Raw genomic sequence first — 27,500 nt, 5'->3', positions numbered from 1 at the left:
ATTTAAAAGGTCTACATGGTCATAAAATAACTAAAGTTCTTGTATAAGCCATTCCCCCTCTTTCACCTCTTAAGATATATATATATACTATATATATATATATATATATATATATATATATATATATATATATATATATATATATATATATATATATATATATATATCTAATAAAAGGAGCCCATAAAAACACCAAAATGTAGAAAGAAAAGTACTATATTTCAGAGACTGCTGTCTCTCTCTTCAGGTACATGAATGAGAAAAGTTTACAGAAAAGGTGGTATTTATACCAAGAGATCCGTCCACACCTGGAGACGATTAAGAGAGTAACCCACACCCTTGGGAAATCCAACCCTTTTGCATTTACCTACCCAAACACCTTAGCCAAATCCCTGATTAACGTCCAACAAAAGTGTTACGGACCCACAGACCTCAGAGACAATGTTACGGCCTCTGAGGGAGGTCCGTTTCAGGTTCGATATGAAATAATAAAAAAAAAACTTATCAACACAAACAGTTGAAACTGGGGATACGAATATAGAAAGAAACACTAACACAACAAAGGTTTATTTACAAGCTTACTAACAAAGGTAAATGCAGAATGGTATCTCCTATTTACATAAAACGACAGAATCTTACACTGCATGAACTGGGGGAAACAGTGAGGTAATAAGAATACTTGCTAAACAGTTTAGCACTTCGAAGAGGTGGCTTCATAAAAGTAGATCGGCGATTTCGAACGTCCTCTTGACTCCGTATTGCATAAACTAATCTTCTTGTAAGGCAGGAATTCCCCAACACCTGTAACAGGGCCTTTTCTTCTCTGAAGTCTGCTCGACGTCGAGATAACACGGTAGACCACTTCTGAAGACGACTAGACCAATATCCAACCAACTCTCGAACAACTTCTTTTGATTGATACTTCGTCGGTTCCTTTTTCTCGTATCTCACGGAAGATCTCTGCTGCTGCTGATCTCTCACTGATAAACTGATCTGTGGCTCTGTGACTAACTGGTGATCTCTCTCTTTTACGATATCTCTCTCTTCTACGATCACTCCTCTCCAAAGTTCGTTCGTCGTATTTATACGGCACTCTGGGGGCGGAGCCTACGGCGAACGTCACCGACTCCAGGGATTTCTAGAACTTCTTAGATGAATTTAGACGAGATATTGCATCAGAGAATCGCGGCGTTTCTCACGTAATATTGGCGCGTTTTTGCACTCCACAACACGCTCGACGATTCCGGAACCACCACGAACATAGGCGCCTTCAATACGGGCGTGAAAGCCTCCTTACTGCCGAACTTCTCGAAAATGCGTTCTCCTTTCTTTTAACTTCTTTTGCTATGAAGCAATTACCATCACACGTGCCCCCAAAAGAGAAAAAAAATGAAATCAATTGATTTTATTTTTTTCTAAAGAGAAGCAAAAATTAAACAGCGGGGAAACAATTCTGCATAAAGCTTTAATCCAGTCAAACACACACGCTTCTTCACACACACTCACTCGTGTGATAACAGAAAACGGTTATTAGGCTACTCATTCTGAGAAATCTCTTAAGAGGCTATCAGCTAATACATTATCCTTCTCTCTTACTTCTTCCGTTTTCTGAACTTTGATTAAAACTTATAAATACTAAAACACCTCTTGTACTTTTCTCAAAACTAATCTCACTCAGTAACATTGTTACAAGGGCGGAGGCCAAGGCATGGGGCGTTGTTTATAATTCTGAAGCAAATTTACATTCATTGCCTTTGCTCTACTCTTACCCACATTAATTCTATAATGTAGTACTTGAATAAAGACCTTCGTACTTATGAGGTAAAAATGGACTTTCTCTCGAGACTAGTACTAAAACTTTATCTCTTACACACAAACTTCTCTCTTTTGCTCGAAGATGAGGGTTTCCTCATAAATCGTGATATTGTTCAATGACCCAACAGAATTCTCCCACAACTGCAGTCGTAGTTTGCACGCAAAATCTTGAGATGCATGCACCCTCGAATGTCTTAGTGCGTGTAAAAAGACCTTGCTGGAAAATGAAATTTTAATCCTTCCTGACACTCTGAAATATAACGATTTCCATGAACAAAGCCCTAGACACGGATAACTCGCAGCAACAAGTTAATCTAGTAATCCACAAAACCTATACATATAAATATCACATTTTTTTTTTTATAGTTGCTAATTTTTAATCACGCCAAACCAGTCGTAGATGAATCTCTCTTATACTCTATCTAAAGTAATATCCGTAAAGTCATTCAAGCAGAGGTGATTCAGCAGAAATTTTTTTTCTTTTATCTGAATACCAGGAAGTTTCTCCACTAGCGAGGGATCTCTGGGGAAAACGGATGTAATTTAACACAAAATACGGTCTAAGGACAAACATAAAGCTATATGCGTACCTTCGTAGAGACTCTCAATGAAATTTCAAAATAGAGATAAATGACGAAGTTGAAAAATGTTAGTAATAGGAGTCATTAGGAAATCAAATAAGACCATATAATTTTTCCCATCAAACGTCCATGGCCATAAAAGATTCGGACTTGGACGTATCTGCGTAGATTTCTGTGCTTAAACAAGGAAAACGACTCCCGATAGTTTCCAGTGCCATGTACCGACAACATCTTATCTCTGTTAGGTTAGAATAAATTTTTCACCAGCTTGGACTTACTTAAAGGCTTTTACCAGATACCATTACCTAAGTGATTGTACCTCATACACCGTTTTCAGCACACTCAGGGGACATTATCAATTTTTACGTATGCCACCGGCTTACGTTGCGCCCCAATTACAATATAGTGTTTGGAGACTTTTAGGGGATACCCTACATGCTTATATGGTTGGTCTTATAATCTTTTCTAAATACCTTAGAAGTACATTCACATAAACTAGAGCTAGTGCTACAGAGACAAAGACAAATAATCTCAGAGTAAAATATCTAAATGTGAGTTTTTAAAAACCGAACATGTTTATCTAGGTTTTATGCGTCTAGTCAAGGTCTTAAAGTAGTCCATGGTAAGGTGTCAGCTATTCATAACTTCCGGTACCTATTAACGTAAAAAGGGGATACAGCACTTTTGCGCTGTAGTGGGTATTACAATCGTATGTAAATATGGAACTCTTCAATCATGACAGCTCCTTTAACAGATCTTACGAAGAAGAGCGTAGATTTATTATGGGGCTAAAATAAAAAGCATCATCAGGCGTTCGATATCTTAAAAGCGAATGATGCAGCTCACCTAACTTAAAATCCCTGATTTAAATAAGGAATTTTTTTTTATAGCAACAGACGCCTCAGACCAAGGGGTAAGAGGATTACTACTTCAGCAATATGATAAACAGTTCTTTCCTATAGCTTTTTATTCACGTAAACTAAAGCCCTCTGAAAGTAAATATGCAGTAATAGGCAAGGAAGGGCTAGGTATCGTTAACTCACTAGTACATTTTAAGTTCATAATATACGGCTATCCTGTTAAAAATCCTTACTGACCATAAGTCACTTACCGAGTTTTTCAAAGGCTTTAATCACAGTCCCAAAAGAACTCGGTGGCAAATGATCATTCAGGTCTTTGGAGCCAAGTTAAGATATCTAACTGGGAAAGCAATTATCATAGCTGACACATTATCCCACAATCCCGCACTATACTGCAAAGAACCATTAATTGGACTAAAAGATATAGAAATATCCGTGCCTATTGTTAAAACCGTATCTAAACAAGAAAATTCATTAACCCAAGAGATTGCGAGCATTGAATATCTGGGTTGGAGCGCCGAACTGTTACAAACTGAACAAAGCAAGAGTCAACAGCAACAAGCAAAACATTAAACACTTTGAATGGTAACAGGGTCAGCAGCTAAGCAGAACAATAAACACTTCGAACGGAAACAGGGTCAGCAGCAATAAGCAAAACAATAAACACTTCGAACGGAAACAGGGCCAGCGGCTAAGCAAAACAATAAACACTTCGAGCAGAAACCCTAAAGCAAAAGTATATTTAAAGTATGTGTATCAGAATAATGTAATCAAATGTAATATTATATGTAGGTCCGTGACGAGGAAAACCCGAAGAACACAGCAGATGACTAACGACCAGGTATTAGTAATAATCTCTTTCATACCAATCGTCCTAAACTGGTTGCATTCCGTCATCCAGGGTTCCCTATTATGTCACAGAAAGCCAAATCACTGTTTTACTGGCCTACAATGCTTACAGATATAAAAAGCACATAACTGATTGTAACACGTGTCATGAAAACAAGGGACACAGTAAGACACCTGTCAGTTTAAGGGGCCTATCACGTGCCAAATCAGTCCTTGAAAGAATACATGTAGAATCATTAACAGAGTTACGAGTCTGACAGAGGAAATAAACACCTCTTAGTGTTTTAATAGCTAGCCTTGACACTTATATAGAATTAATAGCACAAAAAAAAAAACCAAAAAAAAAAAAAAAAACCACTGCAATTGAGTGCGCTAGGAATATTTATGAGTGTTAAATCAGTAAACATGGAATTGTCAACACATGATAATCGACTCGGGTGTGTAAATCAATAATCTCCTTAACTCGTTGTGTGAATTCCTTTCCATTAAGAAAACCAATACTATATTTTATCACCCAGAGTCAATCAGTTTGGTAGAATAACGGATAAATAAAAAAGTATCAATGTCTTACGAGTTACATTCTTGATATTGGATCCGAACTGGATTATTGCGGTTCTCGCGGTTTTAAATACCTTTATCATTCATATCTTGTATCTGTAGAAATGATACCGCAAGTAGCCTTATACGGTACGCAGCTAGAACACTTTTCCACATATTCAAGCCAACCATTAATTTATCAAATATATATAAAAAAATATATAAATAAATAAATATAAAAAATAAAATAAATATGGATACAAGTGAAGTCGATATAATACACTCCGTAAGAAGTCGGAAGGGTTACAAATTATAACAAAATAGGAATCACGATAAAATTAATAAGCAAAAACGTAACCATAGGTTAATTAAATATCCAAATATATATGCGTAAAGATTTGAACTCTAACTTAACGCTTTAGTAATGACAAATAAGCTAAAAATTCAAACACATATCAAAACCTACTGACATATTGTCTGTCCCGGTGATGTATATTCGTAGTCAATGAAAAAAAAAATAAATAAATAAAATAAAAAAATAAAAGAGATTTTAAAGTCAGGAAGTCTAGAAGTGAAAATGTTTATCTATGGAATAATCCTATATAGATCTTACAGGGCAAATAATATATATAGAATTTGTATGGAAACCTTTTTCATTAGTTTGAATATGGAATATCTAATTTAACATAATTACATTTATTTACAATCATGCAGATTTCCAAAATGAAACCAATATATTGTTCAATTTTGGTACTGTTTTTTTCAGACATTCTTCTCAGGTGGGTGGAGAATTAAAACAAAAAAAAATATCATTTGAAAATACTAAAGTCATATCTTTTACAGCAAGTAACTTAACTCTTAAGCTGGTGACGACGTCATCAGTTCTAGAAGGTGCCTGTTGCGTTTGCCGATTCAGCATTATTCCTTTTAACCTCAATAAACCATGTGCAAAGCAGGTTGGCTGGAGAAAGGAATGCTTAGCTCATGAACTTCACATGTGGTTCATATGTCATGATGACATACATAGCCATAACCTATTCTTATCCGCATTGCAATGCAGACTTGGTTAAGGAATCACAATCATTTTAAAATTAATAAACAAAATAAGCAAATAGAATTTCTATAACAACAAAATGAATTATTTTTTCTGAACCTCATAGACAATTAGAGTCAATAATTCAGCTTATGACATTGGTAAACGGACATTTAGAAATATCAAGTCATGGATATGAAATATTTACTTGCAACATTAGTCTATGACAATGAAGTAAATCACATTCATGGGAAAATGTCACATTTTCTTGAAAAACCCAAAGTTTATATAGAAATTAGTTACATAGTGGGTTCTTCCGTTGCATCTCCTGCCTATTAATAAAGTTTTAAAAATTAACCTCAGAGGATGCGCACGAGAAATTTAAATATGAAACTTTTGTTAGGGGCACATAGGATCGGATTTTATCACAACTTAATTTCAGTAAGCATAGAGAAATACAGAATCATGAATAATATTCTCTTTGACTCTTATGTTGCCTGGCAATCTTACAAACAGCTCCGTTTCACACTTCTTTGTCTAGTAACTTACTACCAGTAATATCGAATTTTCTTTGAGATTCGTATTGCTATCTGTTTATTTTTTATAATTATGGATATTTTTACAGTCATCATAGACCTGGATAGGTTCACTCATTGTTAATGCCATGGATAAAAAAGTTTGTACAGCTGACTCTTTTGAATTCCATAAAATATCAGCGAATTCATGTGGGTTAAGTCTGTTCTTAATGAATTCTCCTTCCCATATTTGATGTTGTCTGAATTTACTTTGCCCTTGTGACAAGTATAATTTCACTTGCCGGCTGATTAATGGAACCTAGTTACAGTATCCTGCAGTACGAGAGTTTCACATCGCAACTTCAAAAAATCGCTCGTCACTGCGGACTACGGCAGTCAAGTAACAACCGCCTATAATGTGAAAGGAATAAGCACCATCATAAGTGAATAAGCTTATCTCATGGACTTCTTCGACCGACACCCGTATCCCGTCGTTAATCTCGTTTTAATGCGGAACGCTCCGGCGGCTGTCGGAAATCGACTACAAAAGGGACATACTTCCGACAATTACGACCAGAAGGATATTCAACTCTACGTTGCTGGCGAAGGACTCGTGCTGGGGATGATTTTATTCATCGCGAACGTATTCGTGTGGCTTAGGATGCAGAGAATAAGTATGAGCGCAAAATAGAACGTTGGACCCCGCCCAGGCAAATTTTCCCCTTGTTTTAACCATTTGGAATTGGCCATTTCCTTTGGCTATAGGTGGTTGTCTGGAACTGTGTAATGGACGAAAAGTTGTTCGAACGATAGTTAAATGTGTAGTAGTATAACCTCGGTCATGTATCCTATATATAAAGTATCATGTATCCTATATATAAATGATCATAAATAACAGAATTGAAATATATTTTTGCGTGTACGCACTAGGAATCTATTTAAAGTGCACATATATTAATCATAATTATATGAATCCATATACATATGTATAAATAAATCAGGTAGCCTATAATCAATCTGTTACCCTTTATCTTACCAATAACTGCAGACATATAACAGTTAGCATACAAATCAACGAATCAATCAGCATAAACATTAATAATTTTATTAATTCATATATGAAATTTTTATCAGTTAAAATATGATTTTTATCATGTTATCAGAGTACATTAGTGTATCACTAACATGATAAACTTCATAATACTATAAGGATATATTTGTTTGAAAAATGTTGATGTGGGTTGGGGCGAGTTGTAACTTATTGCGCATCTGGAATATCTTTTGTTTTACCCATATTTCAGTGCCTCACGGTTAGCGGGAGAAGGCGAACTGCCGTAAAATTTTCTAACCACTCTGGTACTGCCTATTGTGTTGAGTGGTGGTGGCTGGTGGTGACAAGTGTTATTCTTGTGGATGTAAACACAAGAATGAAGTCGGTGACATGTAAGGCCGGCAAGTGATGGGATATTGGTGTTTGGCAATCTCCTACTGGGGTTCAAGGCCTATGATAGTGAGGCCATTGAAGTGAGTGCAATACAGTGTATTATGGATGTTGTATGATATTTCAATTGGAATTGCCCCTATTGGTAATTGGATTCTATGTATATATACAGTAATGCTTTATGATATGAGTACATTTAATTTGATGCCAAGTGCTTTAGTGGCTACAGTACCATAATTTACAGTGTTATTTACTTACATTGCTATAAACAGTTATTGTTAGACATACACATATCAATACTGGATTGTTCATGTACTTTACTAGAAGGTTCTTGTATTAAGGACAAATATTTTTTTTGATAATGAAATTGGGAAAATTAGGGAAAATTCAAATTTGTATGGCTGGTTGGAGTTATTATTTTTTATTACATGGAATACATATATTTCAGCGGTTGAAACCTATAGTTGGCACACTGTTACTACTTATGGTCCATCCTTGAACATCCGTACATTTCAACTTCAACCGCCATGGGTGTGCAAGAGGAACTCGTCGCCCTGAAGAGGAAGAGGGCAATCAACAAAAAGGGAAGTACCAGGTAGGTAACTATGTGCAATGAAGGAATCAATCGAGGGGATGATTTTATCAGATGTTAACGAAGAAACTATGAGGAAATGGTTGAAGCCTTTAAATGCCCTAGAGTATCCAAAATGATTTGAAACTGAGAGTCATTTTAATTTTATATGAAAACGAGGATAAGCTAGCCTATAGTAGTTTAAGAAGAAGGAGCCCCAGCAATATAGTTTTTAGATAGTGAAAGATTAAAATGTGAAGTAAGTGCAAAATATTCAAAGGTGTCCAGGATGTAAAGGCAACAGATAAATCGAAGGTTAAAGTAAAGAAATTTGAACCACCAATGCTCGGAGTTTAATTTAAGAGACTATCCCAATCTTATAAGGAAGATTATGAGAATTTAGTTAGAGTATATACGGTACTGATCCATATGCTCTCAAAATGTGTCTAGGTGGAGAAGCACTTCAAGCAGTGAAGGGCTCAGAGGGTAATTATGATGAAATGATTCAACGTTTGGATGATAAATTGGGAATTCAAGAAAGATTGTAGACTTAGTGGTTGTGAGCTTAGATCTCTGAAGAAAAATTTATGATGATGATACCAAAGGATTTATTAAAATGGTCGATCAGGTTGAGCAATGTTGGCTTGATTTAAAAAAGGTAAATCTCTCTGATGAACTTAATAGTGCAAACGTTGTCAGCATATAGAAAGTTTTTACCTTCACTTCAAAAGAGAGAATGGGTAATTAAAGCAGATGAGGTAAACTAGCAATCTGTTTCCTGGAGTGTTGAAGTTCTTACAGAAGGAGAGAAAAATTTTGGAATATATGAATTCTAATGTTAGGAGTAGCGGTAGTGATAATAAGGCAACAGTCCATCATGTTGACAGCACAGTTGAGAATGAATCGGAATTGATAAAATGGTGAAAAAAATGGGGGAAGAACAAAGTATAAAAAAATAAGGAATTTGAATCTTGTATTGTTAACTTGACAGAAATGGTGAAAGGTATTAAACCTAAGGCAGATAGTAAGGGGATAGGATGCCTGTTACACAATTCAATTGGTCATGATATAACAGAATGTTAGAATTCAATGGTTGTGGTAGCGAAAGATTTGAGATTATGAAAGTATAAAGGGTAATGGATATTTTAGGTGTCTAAGGGGATATCATCCTGCTCGTAGCTGCAAGGTAGGTACATTGTGTGATGTCATTATTGAAGGTAAAGGGCCATGCAATCGTAATCATCATCCACTGTTGCATTCCGATAGAGTAGAAAATAGTATTCACAAAGCGATATCAAAAAAGGGATTTGCAGTGTTGTTGAATATCAGTATGGTGAATAGTAAGAACATGCCTGTTAATGTACTGTGGGATCCAGGAGCGGATATTTCATTTATAACAAATAGGATGGCTAAGAAATTAAGTGGGAAAGCATATAAATTTATCCATGATCAAAGTGGGCAATGCGGTTGAATACACTCAAGCAAACGAATATTTGTGTACCACTAATTGATAAATCTGGTAAGGTTTGGAATGTGAATGCTGTTGGTATAATGAAATAACAGCCAAAATCAAGAAAGTAGACTTATCCAGGGTATCTGAACTTTTTGAAGGAATATCAAACTTAGAGCTGAATCGCCCACATGGGGAAATCGATATGCTTATTGGTGCTAATTATTGTGAAATATTGCCAAGGGTTGTTGAAACAAATAAGGGTCTCCAGTTGCTAGAAAATCAGTTTGGGCTCAGCAATACGTGGTAGACATGATGAAATTACCAATCAAGTTATTTACTAGTAATCATGTGTTTGTGAGAATTCATAAACTTTCAAGTTCAGTAAATTTGAATGAAATCAGTATTGAGCCAACAGAAAATCTAAAGGATCAGTTAGATAAATTTTTGCCATAGAAGAAATGGGAACAAGGTGTAATCCAAAACAATGTATCAAATGTATGTGCAGAGGTTGTCCTGGACCCAATTATGTAAGTTTGAAAGAAGAAAAGGAAAGGAAATTGATTGAGGAAGGATTAACGTATGACGAGAAACAGAAATGCTGGTTTGTAAGGTATCCTTGGATAAGAGATCCAAATCATTTGAAAAATAACATAAAGGTAGCAAATGCCAGGTTAAGAACAACAGAGAATAGATTAAGGAAACTTGGGAATGAGTATGCAATAAAATATCAGAAAGAGATTGAAGATATGGTTAGAAGGGGAGTAGCTAGGAAATTAACCAATAAGGAGATTCAAGAGTACAATGGCCAGTTCACTATTCATTCATCACATGAGTGTTTGAAGCCAGATCTAGTTCAACCCCAGTGCGCATTGCTCTCAATTCTTCAGCATCTTATATGGGACAGAGGTTAAACGATTTTGGGCTAAGGGGCCTGATATTTTGAACAGTTTGCTGGGAGTGTTGTGTAGATTTAGGCAAGATAATATAGCCATAGTAGGTGACATATCAAAGATGTACCATACTGTAAAACTCAGCACACTAGATGAACATACGCATAGATTTGTATGGAGGGACTTGGATGATAGTAGGCCACCTGATCAGTATGTTCTTACCACAGTAACATTTGGAGATAGGCCCATGGTACTATAGCTATGGTAGCTTTGAGACATACAGTAGAACATTTCGGTAAGGAATCCCCGGATGTGCAAGATATGATTCTTAATAATACATATGTAGATGATATACTGTATTCTACTGATGCCATCGAGAATGCAATCAAATTAATACAGGATACTGAAAGGGTATTGTCTCAGGGAAGTTTCAGAATAAAGCACTGGATAGTCAGCGGGCATTATGAAAACTGCAATATAAGAATAATAGAATCTGATAGTGAGAAAATCTTAGGTTTAAAATGGAATCCTGTAGATGACTATTTTTCCTTTGCTGTAAGACTCAACTTTACACCAAGAATAAGAAAGGTTAGGAGTGGTCCAAATTTAGATATAGGTGAATTTGATTATAAATTTCCAGAAATATTAACACGCAGAAAGATATTGAGTCAAATTGCATCGTTGTATGATCCATTAGGGTTGGTATACCAGTATTACTCAAAGCTAAGATCTTGATGAGATCCATGATTTCCAAAAGTAACTCGAATGGTGGTGGAATCAAGTGGGATGATCCACTTGATGATTCCATGATGAACGAATGGAAAGCGTTTTTCAAAGAATTGTATGGACTGGAGTCATTAACTTTTAGAAGACCCTTAAAGCCATCTAATGCTTTTGGTAAGCCGAACCTAGTAATATTTTCTGATGGTAGCACACAAGCATATGGGGCTTGTGCATATGTGAGGTGGCAAATCAGTGATAATAAGTTTCAATCAAGTCTGATAATGGCGAAAAATAAGATTGCACCAGTGAAACAAATGTCTATTCCTCGTTTGGAATTATGTGGTGCTCTCATAGCTGCTAGGATGAGAGAACTCATAGTAAAGTAGTTTTCATGGGAGTTTGAGTCAGTTTATCCACAGAGTTGACTCAACAATTGTAAGATCACAAATTCAAAAGGAGTCCCATGGATTCAACACATTTGTTGCTGTACGCATTGCAGAGATACAAATAAAAACTGATTCAAGGGAACTGGAAAGGTGGTGGGCTGATTCAATTCAAAATGTTTTGCAGATATGACTTCTAAACCGTGTAGTCCAGAAAAAAGTTGGTGAAAATTCTGCCTGGCAAAATGGACAAAAATTCCTAACATTACCAATTGCAAAATGGCCTATCATACAAAATTGTGAAAATGAACTAACTGATAGAGTAGGTGTTGTCATGGCTGTTGCTAAAGTAAGTCAGAACCATGTTATACACATGATTGATGTTAATAGATTTAGTGATTATTACAAACTACTAAGAGTTACATGAAGGGTAATGAATGTTTCAAATGCAGATCCTTTAAGGGCATGCTGAGGGAACCAACAGTTCAAGGAATTATTAAAGCAGAACTAATATGGGTTAGAGAGATGCAAAGGGACATGACTGATTGGAAAGTGAGGTTCAGAAGATTAGGACCTTCAATTAAGAATGGAGTCATAGTAGTAGGACAAAGAATTTCTAAGTGGCTAAAAGGAAAATTGGAATAGAGAAGACTATATGTTGCTACCAGCAAATCATCCAGTTACTAGATTGTATATATCATATGTACATGGGGTTGACCATGCAGGCATAGAGACTACTTTGGCAAAATTACAAAGAAAATTCTGGGTTCCAGGGGCCAGAAAAATAATAAAGGCAATAAAAAATCAATGTGTGACATGTAAGAAGTTAACAAAGAAATTAGAAGACCAATGCATGGGTCAAATGAGGATAGAAAGAATGAAACCTGCTCCACCTTTCTATTACACAGCCATAGATTTGTTTGGACCCTTAACAATAAGAGACACGGTTAAAAAGAGAACTCATGGTAAAGCCTTTGGTGTTATATTTAACTGTTTAGTTACTAGAGCTGTTCACTTGGATTTGGCCTGAAGGATACAGTACTGATGATTTTTCTGACCACATTTCAAAGGTTTATTGCTATTAGAGGAGCTCCTAAAGTTATATATTCAGATAAGGGAACTCAGTTGATATCAGCAGCAGAAAATAGAAAAACCATTGGGAGAAAAGGAAGGGGAACTTGGATCTTTAATATGCCTAGTGACGCACCTTGGTATAATGGGGCAAGTGAAGCACTGATCAAAAATCTGTCAAAAGGTGTCTTTGTATTAGTGTGGGAGATTCTGTGTTGAATTTTGGAGAGTTACAAACTGCTTTGTTTGGTATTGCTAATCTGATGAATGAAAGACCAATTGGAACAAAACCTGGATTTAGTTTAGAGTTGGGGGGCTACCTCTGTCCCAATGATCTGTTGCTTGGTCGGTCCACTTGCTTTTGTCCAAGTGGTATGTACGATATTAGTGGGGATCACAAAAGGAAATTAAAGTTTATACAAAGTATAATAGAATCCTTCTGGAAAAAGTGGCAACGGGACTATTTTCCATCATTGTTAATCAGGCAGAAATGGCATACAACAAGGAGGAATGTAAGAGTTGGAGATGTGGTACTTTTGCAAGATAGTAATGTTGTGAGAGGGGCATGGAAACTAGCACAGGTGATTAGAGCTGATCCAGGACAAGATGGCATTGTCCGAGATGTTGATTTAAGGTATAAGATTATGAAGCATGGGAAGGGATATGATGGTGAAGTGGATAAGATTATGTTTAGATCAGTGCACAGGTTGGTGGTGTTATTACCAATAGAAGAACAATGTAATCATACGTAGTTTACCCAATTGGATAGGGTATCTGTAATTTGTCACTAATGGTGGGGGAGTGTATCACTAACATGATAAACTTCATAATAACTATAAGGATATATTTGTTTGAAAAATGTTGATGTGGGTTGGAGCGAGTTGTAACTTATTGCGCATCTGGAATATCTTTTGTTTTACCCATATTTCAGTGCCGCACGGTTAGCGGGAGAAGGCGAACTGCCGTAAAATTTTCTAACCACTCTGGTACTGCCTATTGTGTTGAGTGGTGGTGGCTGGTGGTGACAAGTGTTATTCTTGTGGATGTAAACACAAGAAGGAAGTCGGTGACATGTAAGGCCAGCAAGTGATGGGATATTGGTGTTTGGCAATCTCCTACTGGGGTTCAAGGCCTATGATAGTGAGGCCATTGAAGTGAGTGCAATACAGTGTATTATGGATGTTGTATGATATTTCAATTGGAATTGCCCTTATTGGTAATTGGATTCTATGCATATATACAGTAATGCTTTATGATATGAGACATTTAATTTGATGCCAAGTGCTTTAGTGGCTACAGTACCATAATTTACAGTGTTATTTACTTACATTGCTATAAAAAGTTATTGTTAGACATACACATATCAATACTGGATTGTTCATGTACTTTACTAGAAGGCTTGTATTAAGGACAAATATTTTTTTTGATAATGAAATTGGGAAATTAGGGAAAATTCAAAATTTGTATGGCTGGGGGTTGGATTGCATTATTTTTTATTACATGGAATATATATATTTCAGGTTGAAACCTATAGTTGGCAATAAAAACTGTAACTACTTATGGTCCATCCTTGAACATCCCAGTACAATTAGTATTTTCTGTAGCATATGTATCTTAATGAGATGAAGTGAAAAAGTGTATCAGTATATATCACGTGATCACTATTATTTACGAATACTATCATATGCATATTATGTTTTATATCTTATTACTTGAATCTGTATTTGTGTACACCATGAATTTTTTTTTTACTTATAAGTATTTTCTATATATCTATATATATTCACATAGTGTCTGTATCACACTCCTATAAGTCAAATGCAAGTCAAGCTTGAGTAATATTCAGTGGGTTGGTTTTGGTAGCTGACCGAGCTTTTATGAAGTGATTACATAAAAAAAATGAAAAAAAAAATATGGAATGTTATTCCATCTATATAAAAGACTAAAACTAAAGAGGTCAACCAGATTGCTTGCACGAATGTGATCAGACCAGAGACGATAAAGTATGTAGGCTAAGATGACGTGCCGTCACCTGTGTTCATTCATTTGTTTTGAAACATTAGTCCAAGCTCCCTGCTTGAGACAACTACCGCGACCTATAATTCAAATGGCCTACGTGATTAGTAATGTGTCTCATTTGGTATGTATGTTCATATGTTCGAGCTACTGTCTGCTTCCTTTATGACTTGTAACCGAGATGGTAGACAGAAAAGAATTAGCCATCATCATTGGCAGAAACGATCAAGCTATCGTCATTAGAAGACCTGTACAATGGTAATCCCTTATCTCCTGTCCTTAGCAATATTTACATGGAATTTTTTGAGACAAAACTCTTACCAAGAATTTTGCCCCAAAAAGTTATTTGGTTTAAATACGTGGATGATATCTTCTGTATTTGGCCAGTTCACGAAAACCTCCAGGAATTCCTTAATAATCTCAATAATTTAGTCCCTTCTATAAAATTTACTGTAGAGGAAGAAAGAAATTGTAATTTGAATTTTCTTGATGTAACTGTCCATAGAAATGATAGAAATTTCACCTTTTCAGTCTTTCGAAAATCAACTTATATTGCCTCTTTTGTTCATTACTACTCCAATCACCATCAAAATGTTAAATTCTCTGTTTTTTCTGGGATGTTCCTAAGGGCTTTACGTGTCTGTAGCCCGTAGTTTATTGACGCTGAAATTAAAACTATTTATGATATTGCATTGAAACTTAAATACCCAAGGACTTTTGTAGATGTGGCATGGAAAAGAGCTAGAAAAACATTTTATTCAACTAATGACAAACTTGAATTTAGTAAGCATAACATTCTAAAATTACCTTATGATGAAAGGTTTTTAGATATTCCTAGAATTTTAAAGCTTTTTAACATAAATGTTGTTTTCAGTAATATTAATGTCAAGAGTTTAGTAATCAAAAATTCTCCTAAAGATCTTCCAGGCTGCATATATGAAATTCCTTGCAAAAAGTGTGATAAAGTCTATTACGGACAGACCGGAAAATCTCTTTCACAGCGTCTCAAGCAACATCATATTCTGTGAGAACTGGGCAAATATAGAATGGCATTATTTTGTACATATGGAGAGATTTAGACCATCCTATTAATGGGGTCAAGCAAGAGCCTTAGTCCCATGTAATGACACAGTTAAAAGGGGATATCATTGAATCTTGCTTTATCAAGTCAAATAATAGAAATGTCTAAATTAAGTCTTGGTTATTTAAACTTGATGCTTTCATAATTAAAAAAGTTGTAGATAAATATAAGCAACAAAATTAATATATTTAGTTTTTACATGTTTTGGACTGTAAAGATACTTTGTAATTTTGGTTAGGGTCAGAATCTGTTTAAGTTTGTGACCGGGGTGTGATATCCGATAATCCTGGATTATCCCTTTTAATTTTTACCCTTTTGATAATTAACCATCTGGTATTCCTGATCTTGTTTGTACCTGAGGCCTTCCTCTCCAATTGTACTTTAGTATCTCGTTGACGATGTCTGAATAAAGATGAAAGCGCTTGGATTTCTGACTATCATTTTCCCGTGGTATTCGCTTATTTATGAAGTCACGTGCATCTACTGTGATTTTTTAAGCATATATAATATATATATATAGATAGATATATATATATATATATATATATATATATATATATATATATATATATATATATATATATATATATATATATATATATATATATATATATATATATATATATATATATATATATATATATATATATATATATATATATATATATATATATATATATATATACTAATAAAAGGAGCCCATATAAACACCAAAATATAGAGAGAAAAGTACTATATTTCAGAGACTGCTGTCTCTCTCTTCAGGTATATGAATGAGAAAAGTTTACAGAAAAGGTGGTATTTATACCAAGAGATCCGTCCACACCTGGAGACGATTAAGAGAGTAACCCACACCCTTGGGAAATCCAACCCTTTTGCATTTACCTACCCAAACACCTTAGCCAAATCCCTGATTAACGTCCAACAAAAGTGTTACGGACCCACAGATCTCAGAGACAATGTTACGGCCTCTGAGGGAGGTCCGCTTCAGGTTCGATATGAAATAATAAAAAAAAAACTTATCAACACAAACAGTTGAAACTGGGGATACGAATATAGAAAGAAACACTAACACAACAAAGGTTTATTTACAAGCTTACTAACAAAGGTAAATGCAGAATGGGTATCTCCTATTTACATAAAAACGACAGAATCTTACACTGCATGAACTGGGGGAAACAGTGAGGTAATAAGAATACTTGCTAAACAGTTTAGCACTTCGAAGAGGTGGCTTCATAAAAGTAGATCGGCGATTTCGAACGTCCTCTTGACTCCGTATTGCATAAACTAATCTTCTTGTAAAGGCATTGAATTCCCCCACACCTGTAACAGGGCCTTTTCTTCTCTGAAGTCTGCTCGACGTCGAGATAACACTGTAGACCACACCTGAAGACGACTAGACCAATATCCAACCAACTCTCGAACAACTTCTTTTGATTGATACTTCGTCGGTTCCTTGTTCTCGTATCTCACGGAAGATCTCTGCTGCTGCTGATCTCTCACTGATAAACTGATCTGTGGCTCTGTGACTAACTGGTGATCTCTCTCTTTTATGATATCCCTCTCTTCTACGATCACTCCTCTCCAAAGTTCGTTCGTCGTATTTATACGGCACTCTGGGGGCGGAGCCTACGGCGAACGTCACCGACTCCAGGGATTTCTAGAACTTCTTAGATGAATCTAGACGAGGTATTGCATCAGAGAATCGCGGCGTTTCTCACGTAATATTGGCGCGTTTTTGCGCTCCACAACACGCCCGACGATTCCGGAACCACCACGAACATAGGCGCCTTCAATACGGGCGCGAAAGCCTCCTTACTGCCGAACTTCTCGAAAATGCGTTCTCCTTTCTTTTAACTTCTTTTGCTATGAAGCAATTACCATCACAAAAAGACATCTCCCAAAGACTCTGGGGTCTATGAGATCCCATGCCAGGGCTGTGACCAATCTTACCTCGGATTTACAGGTAATTCACTTCCCCAGAGATTAATACAACACAAACAGTCAGTTAGGTATGGACAACAGAACTCGGCTATTTTCAACCATATAAATGAACATAACCATAGAATAAACTGGAATTTGTCACGTGTAATTTATAGCAGCAACTGCCGGTACAAGAGTCAAATGATGGAATCGGCCTTAATAAAAGAGAAGCAGGTAATGAACATCTCAAAAGGAGCGTGGATTTCAGATGTCGTCGACGAAGTTTTCATTCAACCAACGCTTAAGAAGATTAAAGGAAGATTATCAGCGGGGTGACCTAAATTGGCTTACTTGTGGACGGATCTCTTGGTATAAATACCACCTTTTCTGTAAACTTTTCTCATTCATATACCTGAAGAGAGAGACAGCAGTCTCTGAAATATAGTACTTTTCTCTCTACATTTTGGTGTTTTTATGGGCTCCTTTTATTAGATGGAATTCTGTTGTTACAGAAATTTTTACCAGTCAATATATATATATATATATATATATATATATATATATATATATATATATATATATATACTATATATATATATAATATATATATATATATATATTATATATATGTATAAGCGAATACTACACGGGAAAATGATAGTCAGAAATCCAAGCGCTTTCGTCTTTACTCAGACATCGTCAAGGAGCTACTGACAGTAGCTCCTTGACGATGTCTGAGTAAAGACGAAAGCGCTTGGATTTCTGACTATCATTTTCCCGTGGTATTCGCTTATTTATGAAGTCACGTGCATCTACTGTGATTTTTTGAGCATATATATATATACTGTAAAAAAATTTCCATTGAAAAAACGGTAAAAATCCTCGCAGTAATGTTGCCAGGCATTTTCCGTTAAAAAAACGGGTCCCGTAATTTTTAATGTACCGTATTTTCTCCCGTATTTGAGAAAGTACCGTATAAAATTTTAACCATAAAATTTACTGTTTTACTGTTAAGTTAACCCATAACATACTGTATAATTTACGGTTAATATTTCTACGGGATTTTCTCATATACGGGTGAAAATACATATATACAGGGTGGGGCAAATCAAATGCCCGAGTTTTGATAGGCTTTTAGGAAAAGTAAAACATTACTTACATAATTATTTGTTGTTTTATTCAAATCAGTATACAATGCAGTTTGTGTGATCACTTTTTGAAGATGGCATCAGGAAGATGGTGGCCATCTGTAGCGATGAACTGTTGAAGGCGATGTCTGAAGTTTTGAGCTGCTCTTCGGCACATCTCACTTTCGGCCACACAGTTTGGATGGATGGATGGATTATGGAATTTAGGGCATAGCCCAAGCACTGGGACCTATAAGATCATTCAGCGCTGAAATGAAAGCTTGGCTAGATGGAAAAGTGAGAAATGAAAGCCACACAGTTTGGAAGAATTGAAGATGCGAATCCGGGAGGAAATCGCTACAATACTCCTCGAGATGTGCCGAAGAGCAGCCGAAAACTTCAGACATCACCTTCAACCGTGCATCGCTACAGATGGCACCATCTTCCTGATGCCATCTTCAAAAAGTGATCACACAAACAGCATTATACACTGATTCGAATAAAACAAATAATTCTGTAAGTATTGTTTTGCTTTTCCTAATAACCGATCAAAACTCGGGCATTTGATTTGCCCCACCCTGTAAATCACTGTGCTACACAACCCCACCCGCCAAAACTTTGGAGTGGCTAATTTAAGAAAAAACACATCAAGGGTTAAAAAAATTATCCTAAAAACATTTTTCATACCTTCCTTGTGGGGCCACATTTTATAAAACATTTGTAAATTTTACCAATAGTCACGTATAATGTTTTTTTAAATTTATTTTTTGTAAAATTATAATTACATCTCATACAATATCAAAACAGATACAAACTAAAATTGGTAATAAATCCTATACATGTAACATATTTATGTAAATTTATTTGACATAGAGTATACAGTAACTTTTTGGGATTTGTACATGATTTTTCTAATATTTCTTTGAATTTAATGTTAATATTTCTTTGCATTTTGTTACAATTGAAATAGTAACCTACAATTCCTTGTGCAGGTCATATATACAATTGGAGAAAATAATGAGAAGACTAACTTTCAAAAAACTTTATTCTTGAAAAACAGATTTATAATTTTTTTAACAAAAAAATTAACATTAATTATTTACACAGAAGAATGTGAATGCTTTTTCACTCCTTATTCCATATGCTCATTGAACTTTAATATTCTTCGATGGGTGTGTGCCACTTTTTTCTTTGTTCTGGTATTTTTTGTCCCTTTTTCTGGATTTATTTTGAAGAAACACCTGTAAAATTGACAAGATATATGAACATAATGGTAAAAATATTGTAAAACAATTGCTGACTACCACACATATTACAAAGTTACAGTACATGGGGAAAAACACCATTTTTTTTAAAATTTAAAAAAAATTACTTCCCTGATATTCTTAAATAAAAAAAAAAAAACAAAAAAAACTCAAGTAACTTATTACAACAGCTTACCTCTGCATAAATTCCATTGTGACTGAAGCTTCTGATGGGTAATAAATATTGAATATGCAAAATGCTGCGAGAACCATGGCCATTGCAGCAACGAGTGAAGTCAAGTCTGAGTTGATGAATCTTCCATCAACTGCAACTATGAAGCGGATAGCCTGGAACACTGGTGTTCCTGAAAATTAAGCCTTGGTGAAATACTGAAACAATAGAATTTTGTAGTAGCATGTGTGGTGGGAATAGAAAGCATGAATTGGATGAGAAAACAGAGGAAAATGCCAATCTATATATATTATTTAAGTGAAGCATTGTTTATTGCAGAAACTGCCTGGAAAAAAAAAATATTTTGACAGTGGGTGACAATTAGAAGGCCAAACACTAACAACTGGTAGGAAGAGTAACTGATATTACATAAAAAAATTATGGATTTTACCAGACAGGACAGTTTATGGATACATCATACATTAGAATGCAGATTAACAAATTATAAGGTCCCTGCGATTAAGTTGCAGAATTCAAGTACTAATCATTGCCCACATACAATAGTACATCCATACTATGAAAGGCAAAAATTTTGAGTTATATAGCATGGAAATAGGAATAGGGAAGTTTAAAAGTAGTAATAGTGTGCAAATAAAGACAGTCCTGAAAATAGTATATTAGGAACAGCAGCATGAAAAGTTGAGATGTGGAATTAGAGAGGATCATATGGAGCATCACAAACAACAAAGAAAGGTATAAACTTTGAAATAAAATAAAGCATAAAGGTGGTTTCAAATTGAGAGATTCAGAGCATAAGTATGCAATGATAAGAAATCTTACTATAATGTATTAAGAGTATAGGAATGATCAGATTTAGTCACATGCAATCCTATTTATATATAGTATATATTTAATAATTATATGATTTAATGATTTAGATGAAAAAAAAAACCTTCCCCAATTTTGCAAAGTTCAAGCAGGACTAGGATCTACCATTGTTAAAGAAAAAGTTATCACATTATTTACATAACTAATTTAAAACTTCTGATTCTTCCAGAATGACATTGAGTATTTTTAAAAATTTTGCTCACAGCCTTCAAGTGGGCATGAAATATACATACTAATCCCATTTCTGTGTAGCCTATAGTGATTGAAATATGAAACAAATGATGGCAGAGAGTTATTACAGATACTAAAGTTATACATCTCTGGAATGAATTGAAGCTCCTAGTATGTAAGAAGAGGAATCTAGTCTATGAAGTAATTTATGTAACCCAAGCTATTGTTTTAGCTGGCATAGGCTAATACTTATAATATAATCCACATTAAGCTAGTCATAAAAGATCTTGTTAAGTTCTCTCTCAACTTATAACCCTCCTGCAAACTGGTTTTCTCTTTAAATAGCCAAGACTATTTTGCTTGATATTCAGCCACGCTGATTTTAAGCTAATATCAGGATATTCCTTTCAAAAAGGGTTGCCACTCTACTTTGTTATTCTACAACCTATGGTAGGTTAATACCACTCAAGGGTATAGGCTACATAAGACTGAACTGGAATATAGCTTTTACAAAGTCTAGAATACTCTTTTTGCACTTAGTTCTTTTTAAGTCTTTTCAAGTCTAATACACGGTATTAGGTACTTCATTATAAATAAAAGAACACATTATGATTAATTATTCACACCTAAATGTATAGGCTATATAAAACTTAGCATGTTTCATCCTTAGTCAGGCTATTACTTTGGATTCATGTATCATCCTTGTCACGCTATTACTTAGTCAACCCAGAGTGTTGTTTATAGTAGGTATCTAGTACAGCTTAGATCTACCAGATCACATAAGTTCACAAGTTATATAACACAATTACTTGCTATGTACCCATACAGTTAGGCTAGTGACTCCGACAGAAGAAAGGCTGCTATTTTCACCCGGTCTGGTTTAGCCTAGGGTAAACAACCGAGAGGACTAGCTGTGGCCACCTTAACCATCTTAGGACCACCTTCAGAAAAAGTACTTTACCACGTCCTGACACCGTATATGGGCACAAGTCACGATCAACGGTCATGAAGCAACACCTAGAGACATGAGACTCGTGACTGGTGCCCATCTCCTGTGTCAGGGCGTGTTAAAGTACTTTTCCTGAAGGTGGGTCCGAACAGGGTTAAGGTGGCCGCAGCTAGTCCACTCGGTTGTTTACCCTATAGGTATATGGTCTAGGTTAACAATCTATGCTAATGGGATGTTTATCAAAAGTTTACCACATAGCTTCACTAAACAATGTACGGTAATTGTACTTACTAGTCCTGGATTATTTATTGCCATCTAATTATACAGGTTGTATTAGGGGGAAATACTCGTCCCGCGAGCCGTCGACGGAGGCAGGGTCCATACATAATAGTCCTAATCTAATTATAGGCCGCAACTACAAAAGTTTTATCATATAAAATACAAAAGCATACACCTGGTCTTAAAACTCACCTGATGCTGTTCACAACTTCACTTTTCGTAACAGTAGAAGAAACCACAAGAAGACATCTCTGGAGAGCTGAAGGGATTTTCGTTGTTTTCCTTTTCAAGTGTTTTGGCGCCTCCGCCCACCAGAAATGAAAACACACGCATTGCGAAATGCGTATCTGATCGGGATAATCGTAGTATATATGATGTTTTTGGTCCTTTGAATATACAGTGGAATTTTTATTTTTTGCCCGTTTCATAAAACGTAATGTTGGAAATTGTAAATGTACAAGTATATTATTATATTAATACAACTAAATAATTCTTGTAGTTCTGTTGGGATTGGTTAGCGGATGGCAACTTCATATGGACAGATGCCAATGCGATAATAATAAAACTAATAACTTCTACAATATTGTATTTTTAATGATTTAGTAGAAAATTTTAAGCTTTTAATGTTTCATATAGGCTTAGTCTTAACATTTAACACAATCCTGTCAGAAAATATTTAAGTTATATGAACCATTATGATAAGGACTATACCTCAAATACGGGCCTGCCCCCGTAATTTCGGGTAGGAGGTCTTATAGCAATAGTATTACGGTAAATGACCCGTAAAAGATAATACCAATTTACGGTAAAACGGATGGCCACCCGTTTTCTGAAATACGGCTGGAATCCGTATATTTTTACGGTAATTTTCTGATTAAAACTACGGGTTTTTTTAACAGTGTATATATATATATATATATATATATATATATATATATATATATATATATACTATATATATATATATATATATATATATATATTATATATATATATATATATATATATATATATATATACCCTCAAGCGCACGTACACAAACACACACATATATGTGTACATATTATCGAAAATGTCAACAAATGAATCTATTTTTATATTGGACCCACTTTCTGAAAACCAAAATAGAACTAAGCAGATATTACAATGCTCTAAAAATTTCACCCTCTTAGCCTCATTCTGTCAAGTAGTCCAAAAAAATTCAAATTTCTCAAAAAAAAAAAAAAAAAAAAAAAAAAAAAAAACTAAGCTCAGTGAAAATTATATTCCCGGGAATATAATATAATCACAGAATTACCTTTCCAATACAGAGTCAACTGACATTTTCGAAGCCGGGCGGTTCTCACACATTAAGGGCGAGAAAAATAATGCCACATTAATGTGGCATTATACAATGCCCCGACAAACGAGGTCATAAAAGTCCCCAAATCTAATCTGCTTAATGCAAAAGCAGATGATGATGATGATGATGATGAAGATGATGATGAAGATGATACTGTAATATCAAGTCACATGGGTCGATGGTTCTGAAGTTACATCACATGAAGGGGTTATAAAGTTATAGGAGAGTTACGAATATGTTAAATAATGAAGGGGTTATAAAGTTATGTAAGGGATTACATAGAGTTATAAGGATGTTAAATATGTTTTTTTTCTTTATAATGTGTCATATTGGAACGAGAGAGAGAGAGAGAGAGAGAGAGAGAGAGAGAGAGAGAGAGAGAGAGAGAGAGAGAGAGAATGCTCTGTTACGCATATACCCAAATGATCTTCATAATGGGATGGAGGATGGGAGATCAAGATAAAGTGCTTGGTCAAATACAGTTAAAGGATTCTAACATTGTATTGTATGATACAACAGCATGTTATATCGGAATGAGTAAAGTAAAGACTTTACTATATATATCTCGGCGAGGGTAAAGGAAGTCACTTGCTTTACACTGAAGTTAAAGAGAAATATCTCGTAAACATGACCTGACGGTAACCTACTATTGATTCATCGACTTTATCCTCAAGGAATTCCTCTTGGCGATTGAATTTTAACCGCATCTAACTAAATCACAAAAAAAGGAGTAAGTATTTAATCAAAGCATAAAATTCAAAAAAATTGTAATTGAAATGAAGGTTTTTCTACCCGGTGAAATTACACGATTCCGAAATAGAGTAGTAGAAGAACATCTTCCAAAATAATGTAAAACAACACCTAGTCAAAGTGGAGGGCTTTTGCATTTGCATGCAACTCCTGCAGGTTGAAATTCCCTTTTATGCGAACGCTTTGTCCGGGACTGAGAGAGCAGCTTTACGCGTCTCGAGCTTTTCTTTCAAGAACGCATTCCATCAATTGAGGAGTTAGGCGTTCCAGGCCATCACCTGGAATCTGAAACGCATGGGGGAGGAGTCTTCTTCCACCTGGAAGGCTCAAAAGAAAAAGAGACGTCTGATACGACGTGGGCCTGTGCTTAAATAAGAAGGAAATTATATTAAATTGGGAGATTTTTAGGAACCATGACATGTTCAACTCACGTTCGGTTCATGCAGTAGTTACGATATAGCAGCGCTTTTATATTTCATGGCAAAACTGACCAGATAAAAAATAAATAATGAATAATACAATTTGACAATCTATTATATAAAAAGCTTTTGTATCTGCCGAAATTTTCATTGCAGTGGTAACCACTACACCTTACTTCGTTTAAGACACAGAAATAAGTATACAAGTGTACTCTATTTCCCGATTTATCTTGTATTCCCAACTGCAAAAGATTACATCACAGAATTCTAGTTAAGATCCAAGTGACTACGGGAAAAGTTACAAATAAGAATAAACTACTAAACAGAGAGAGAGAGAGAGAGAGAGAGAGAGAGAGAGAGAGAGAGAGAGAGAGAGAGAGAGAGAGAGAGAGAGAGAGATGTGTACAGTGACAAGAATATACACCTACAAGTCATTCATACTTATCTAGCACCTTTATACTTTTGCACAACTGGCAAAAATAAAGTTCAAGAATATTTCACCACATATTTTATTATAATGATTAATATTAAATACAAGAAATTCAATGGGAACATTTTAATTTCATTCGTTAAATTCTTTGTCAGTCAAAATCGCCTTGATGTTCCATAAATACGATTTATAAATATTGCTTTATTGTGACTAATTTCTAGAAAGGTAAGTTCGGCATTCGACTCGCAGTAAGAGAACACACTTGATGGAAGTTCATTCTATTTAAAAATGACTTTTATATAAAAGAATCTATCACACGGTAGCTCTTTCCAGGGTAGTCACTAAAATACTCGGAATGGGACCCAACGGAAATGCAGCTCCGAAATTACAATAAGACGAGGAAAATCAATCAATCCCTGCCCTAGGCACCGGCCATTTTCTTGTCCCCTACCTCATCGCAATTCTGAGATCTCCGGTCTTCCTCGGAAGGTAATCAATCTTCTTAAATTGCATTTCCTTTCAATCGATTCAGCAGACCCGAGTATTTCCTTCGCTTTCCAATCATCACAGTTTTATTCTTGACTTTAGCGATAAAGCGTGAATGGTCGCTTTCTCTCTCTATGCTTTCTCATTCGTTGTATGTTTTTCGCATGATCTCCCTATTCGTTTCAAATCAGTCATATTTCAAGTAATTTTACAGAAAAGTTTTTGAACATACAGATATTGTTGCACGATCTCCTTTCTCGTTTCAAATCAGTCATATTTCAAGTAGCTTTTCATAATATTTTTTCGACATACAGAGACGTAGAACCCTATTTTTCATTTGAGAATCGTGAACAACAATATTCGTTCTCAGGAAATAGTTTTTCTGAGATTAAAATCCAAATTTATCCTTGGCAAATCCTCTAAAAACAAAATCAAAGTTCTAATGAAGATAACAGAATTGTAAAAAAAAAAAAAATAAAGGTTCTGTCAATGTAACTCGCGGCCACCGAGGTGGTACGCCAACACCATACCGACCACGCCATTGAGGCGCTGGAATGTCCCCTGGGACATGTAAATTTGACTAGGAACCAATCATAAATGGAATGATCCCAGCCAGACCGTTTATGCATCTTTGATATAATACCAAGAATCTTTAGAACCAGACAAATAAGATGCGATGCATTACTACCCTTAAACACTTCCCCTTGTATTTTGAAAGTTTTGTTTATATTTTTATCTGTTCATCTTTTTTTGTTTTTCTTTTCTAGTAACTGCTCTCTTATTCCTGCATTTCCTATCATCTTCTGTTACTTCTTACAAATGAATACTATATTCTTCGGAAGCCTATATTTCAAGTCAAAGGGTCCTGTAGGCCTGTCCAATATGAATAAGCATTTATCTCCCGTATAATAATAATAATAATAATAATAATAATAATAATAATAATAATAATAATAATAATAATAATAATAATAATAATAATAATAATACCGCCAAAATCTAATAGCTATAATACGCATTGCGGATTTGTAAAATTATGTACAACAATAATACAAAAACGGTCATCACATCTTCCAACCTCCCTCAACTCCGATCTATTCCTATGATAATGACGTCTCCTTCATTTGTTAACTAAATCGTTCATCCCTTTTGGAAGTCATCTGTAGGGGCTCTGTCTATTGACGATCGCAGACGACGTATTTGCACGGTCATTCTTCGCTGTAAACGCTTTCAAAGTTAGCTAATCTCCAAAGGCGACTGGACTATCAAATGCCCTCAATATACATTGGTCTCTACGGTCTCTACGAGAACGGTGTCATCTCATTACTCATATTTCAATTAATGACCTTCAATTTTAATGATTTTACATGAGAATTTTTCTCCTATTTTTTGTCTTATGAGGATATTACCTACTGGATTATTAATTGTGCCAAGATGAATGAATGATTTCAATTCTTTCGATGAGCATCAACAAATCTATAATAACAATGATTTTCCTGTC

This window comes from Macrobrachium nipponense, chromosome 6, assembly GCF_015104395.2.
Source record: "Macrobrachium nipponense isolate FS-2020 chromosome 6, ASM1510439v2, whole genome shotgun sequence".
NCBI lineage: Eukaryota > Metazoa > Arthropoda > Malacostraca > Decapoda > Palaemonidae > Macrobrachium > Macrobrachium nipponense.
Note: the sequence above shows the minus strand (reverse complement) of the source record.